General features: G+C 45.4%; 1 protein-coding gene and 1 pseudogene across 1 annotated transcript in view; both read right to left on the minus strand.

Moving 5' to 3' along the window:
- The window catches only part of Slc16a2 (solute carrier family 16 member 2), a 123768-nt gene that overhangs the window by 38468 nt on the left and 80282 nt on the right, over nt 1–5018 (minus strand). The window lies entirely within an intron of this gene.
- Nucleotides 3196–5018, minus strand: part of LOC116090834 — a 20657-nt pseudogene continuing 18834 nt past the window's right edge.

Here is a 5018-nt window from a genome sequence, read left to right on the forward strand (position 1 = left end):
ACTAGTTCTTACTATGTAGCCCAAGATGATCTAAATCCCATCTCAGCCTCTCAGATTTTGGGATTCTGAGTGCACAAAACTGTGAATGACATTAGGAAAAGATTTAAGTTTTTGTTTTCTATTATTGAGACAGGTTCTCTCTACATAGTCCTGGTTGTCTTAGTATTCACTGTGAAGACCAAGTTGGCCTTGAACTCACAGACCTGCCTCTGCCTTCTGAGTACTGGGATTAAAGGTGTGTACCACTATGCAGTTTCCAAGACTTAGACCTTTATTTAATTTTACTTGACTCTATTTTATGTGTATGAGTGTTTTTTTTTTTTTTAATGTAGTCTGTTTACTACTTAGTTGCCTGGTATCCACCAAGGCCAAAAGACATAATTGGATCCTCTGGAACTGGAGTTACAAACAGTTGTGGGCTGCCATGTGGGTTCTGAGAATCAAACTTGAGTCTTCTGAAAGAGAGCATCCAGTGATCTTAACCCCTTTCAGCCACCTCTTGAGCTTCAGTATTTAGATCTTTAGACACTAGATATCCTATACAAGGTCCGAGTAGAATGCTAAAAGCGTTTTATCTAATGACTGTGCTTGACTTCCTTCTTCCCAGTTCCAGAGGTTTAAAAATATAAGGACAGGCAGGCCTCATTGTTTTGGCTTCTGGGGATGGTCTTCTAGTTAGCAGTCCCGAGGTGATATGAGGCATCACATCGCAAGAGCTAAGGAGTGTGCATGCTTGTCTCCTCTGATTTGCCTCTTTCTATAGAGATACAGGGATTCGGTTGTGAGGACTCAGTCCTGATGACTTTATCTAATCTTAATCTCTTACCAAATGTCCCACTTCTAAACACCATACTGGGTTAACTTGCTATCCTCTTGCTGCCTTACAAGAGAAATTCAATTTCAACACAGAAAATGTGAGGCTGGACAAAAACTCAAGACATCATTGTGTATAGAAACTACACCAACAAAACTGGTGGCAACAATTTTTAGGAAGAGGAAAACCAGTCTAAGGACCTGTCATGGGGGCAGAAATATGACTGAATTCTGTGAGTGAGATTTGGAATTAATGACATTTCGAGCTCATTCAGATCAACCTAGGTTTATACATCATGAAGAGACTAAGGCTCAGGGACCTAAAAGCACATTCCCCAAAGTCATCCATTCTTTAGTGCCATAGTGACATATTTCTTTGCTACTGCACAAAGCCTTACACTATTAGAATGATACAGGACTCTGGTTGTAGGGGGTCAGAAAGCAAGCTGAGAAAGACAGCAAGATTTTAAATCCGTATCTGCACCCCAGATAGTACATGAAAACAGGTCCCCAAGTGTTTCCTGGAACCAAATGTTTTCTTCACCCTTTGGAGGGGAGACAAGATTTGAGAGAACATTTTGAAGTCACCAAGGTCTGAGCCTCAGGTACTTGGGAGTGCTCCACAATCCTTTCCTGCAGTGGGCTTATGGGGTTGTTTAGTTCTCCTAGAGTGTCTGCCTGTCCGGTTGGAGTGGAGCAGCAAATATTAGAAATGGTCAACCTTCCCAGCTCTCACTCCAGGCTGCTGCCTTCTATATGGGTGGATGGCTTTCCCCAGGGACCAGGATGGTGGAAATGGAGGGAATCAACAAGCGCCCAGGCAAAGAAGAACAGAATGTGGAATGCCATGTTTTTTGGAAGAGCTGGGCTCTAGAGCAACAAAAAACTCTTTCAGAAAAAAAATTGCATAAAAGATGAACTTTGCATTTGAGTCTGGATAAAGTTCTGCAGTCAGTAATACCAGGCTAGTTAGGAAGAGTCGAGTTTACAAACGTGGGTGTTCTGGAGATCGAAGCCGAGCTGCTTCAGAGCACAGGTAGGTACCAGATGGCTGGGTATCAGGGAATACCAGGTAGGTATCAAGCAGCAGCACTGAATCTTGCTTGTGTATCTACTTACTCAAGGGCTATAGCTGCCTCGTCTTCCAACTCAGCCACTCTACTGACTTGTGCTATTATCCACAGCTACCACACACACACAAAACAACAACAACAACAACAACAAAAAACACTCTTGACTATGAGGCCTAGGAAAAGAATCCCTCTGTCCTTTTCTCCCGGGCTGCTTGCTATCTGCATTGCCTGCCAAGCTCAGGAAAGTGCTATCACTGAGAGGACACAATTAAAGGCCATGCAAACTGCTCACTGCGTTACCTTAGCCTCTCTGGTGAGAGATGGGTTTGGGGACACTAAAGAATGCTGTGACTACGCAGCTGAAGCTCTGCTAAACCTAAAGGCTACCTTCACCGCTCTCTATGTCCCTTTAGGCAAATAACATAACCCTTCATGCTTTACATTTCCACTGTGGAAAAAAAAAACAACAGGAGAAATTGTCACATCACAGGATGGAGGTAGAAGGTACAGGAGTAGGAGGAACACACATACTTTATCATTTAAATCCTGCCAATTTTGAGAGGAAAATTTAATTTTAACAATTAAAACTGGCTAAGAGCCATAAGCTGGAACATCCAGTCTCTCTATTTATACAGTTTTATTTTATTTTCTTGAAGAAGCTTGAGCTTGATTTCTGCAATAGATTTCTATGGAACTTGGTACAAATGGCCTCCTCCTGTGGAGCTCACAGTATCCATCTTCAATAAGAGGTAAATAGAATGAATGCAAAGAGTAGTCTGGGAACTCCATTGGCATTAAGCCAGACCTCTTAGCACAGGGCTGCAACTTCAGCTGATGTAGAGCCTGAGGTTTTGTTTTCCTAGGGTAAGCAGCAAAGTAAGGTATTGGGGTGGATGAGGAAAGGGCAGATAAAACCTTATCCTTAGAAAATATAATGTCCCAACATCCAGGTATTTACAAACCAGTCTGGCAAAAAAGACTCAGAGAGTGAGTAATGGCACTGACCAGGCAGTTGAAAGGAGACAGTTCTTGAGGTTTTCAGCGAAAGATTCAGTAAAACATCTTTGTGACACAGGGCTTAGTGAAAACAGAATCTGCAAGACAAGCTTTCTGTTATACGCTTGGGTAAAGGGCCCAGGGAGGGGCAAAACAGACACAGGTCCTGAGCACTGGTATTTTAATTGTCAAGTCCAAGGAAACCTAAATCACAGATACAGGCTTGAGGAAGACAAAATTCTGGGCCCAACTATCAAATCACTCACTGAACTTCTGCCATGTATTCAGGCTCCTAACTCCACATTTCATATCACTAAAGGTAGCAGGGTGGTGATGGTGGTGGTGGTGGTGGTGGTGGCGGCAGTGGCGTGGTGGCAGCGGTGGCGGCAGCATCGAGGTCACAAGCAACTTCTAGGATGGGAGTACAGCCATTGGTGGGGCACTGGACTAGCATACAGAAAACCCTAGAGTGTACCCAGCAGCACAAAGAGAAGAGGAGGGAAGGGGAGGGAAGGGAAGGGAAGGGAAGAGAGGAGGGGAGGAAAGGGGAGAGGAAGAAGAGGAGAGAAGAGAGTAAGAAAAAAGAGGAGAGAGAAGATATGTTACTTCTGTTTACAAAAGCCACCCAAGCCTCAAGATTAATCTTAGAGGGTCCAAACCTGTTCCTTGGACAAGTGCAGTCTTTGAAGATCACTCACATCCTTGGCTTCTCTTGTCTGAACTGAATAGGGGACACCAATTACTCCCCAGGGTTAATTTCCTGAGAATTTAGAACTGATGAATCAAGAGACAGGCACATCCTGGATAGTGTCCACAGCACAGTGTTGTCTCAGAGGCCTGAGATGGGCTCTTCTGGGTTCTCACTGCCTGGTGCCTTTCTTCAGCCTGGGAGGAACTGAGTTTGCATGCTTTTCACTAGCTGGGCAGCAAGCTCCAGGAAGACCCACTGAGGGCCTCTTGCTCACTGTGCACTTCCCAGCAACATAGTCCCTGATGAATAAATGAAACTGCCAGAGTCAAGCTACAGTTCCAGCTTTGGCATCTGGTATTAGTATCTGATATGTTTATGACCTGCTCCCTCCCTCTCTCTCTCCCTGCCCTGCCCCGTGTGTGTGTGTGTGTGTGTGTGTGTGTGTGTTTGCGCGGTGTGTGTGTGCGTGCACGCATGCTCTTTTCTCCTCTCTAGAGGCTCCTGAGGTGGGTTTCAAATGTTATTGATTTTGAGACAGCTTCTCATATATCCTAGGCTGCCACAAACTTGTTACGTGTTTGAGGATGACCTTGGATTCTATCCCCCTGCTTTCACCCTCCCAGGCAAATGGCAAGTAGCCAGCCTGTCCCATGATGACTCACCAACATGCTTCCTGGAAGCTGTTGTCTCCTCAAGCATGGGCTCAAGAGCAGAGTCTTTGAGCTGGGGAAATGTCTGTTTCCAGTGCAGGCATTTTTGGGGACAATCAATATCCTTATCAAGACACAGGACTTGGCCAGAGGAAACAAAGCTCAGAACCAGTAGGGAGCAGGCAGGAAGAGCCTCCCTGACAGAAGGTGATTCAAACCCAGGCACGGTGGTTTATGCACCAGGGAGTGTGTATGGCTCTTGGGATGAGATTGTAGAAACCTCAAAGCTTAGGGGGCCTTAGAGAGTCGCTGGCCTCTTCACTGTAAAGGTAAGAAACATATCCTGGGAGGGGGAAGTTGTCCACACAGGGACCCAAAGAAACATACTGTCTGAGCAGAGACCAGGACCTGCTGCTTGGCCTCTTCAACCACAATAGGCTCCTGTCCTCCAAACTGAGGAAGCCTCTCACCTCCAGGGCAGAGCACTAAATCTACAGTGTCCTCCTAAATGGGTAATGACTTGTTGTAGCTCTCAGAGAAAGCCAGAGGCATTTTTTCCAAGATACCAAGGTGTATGTAGGCTGTTGAATGGAGTTTCCTGGCCTCTTCTGAGTGTCTGATGGTTGCTCTTGCACATAAACTAGGATTTCTTCTCAAAGACTGGCTTGTAATGGCAGTCCACCTCTCTCCCAAGGAAGACCTTCACTCAGGCAAACAGGCAGTTAGCTCCCATTCGGGGGAACACCTTCCTAATGTCTCTGGAGTGCTTGCTTGAGTGGGCTCACAGACATTCAG

The sequence above is a fragment of the Mastomys coucha genome, chromosome X (genome assembly GCF_008632895.1).
Source record: "Mastomys coucha isolate ucsf_1 chromosome X, UCSF_Mcou_1, whole genome shotgun sequence".
Lineage (NCBI taxonomy): Eukaryota > Metazoa > Chordata > Mammalia > Rodentia > Muridae > Mastomys > Mastomys coucha.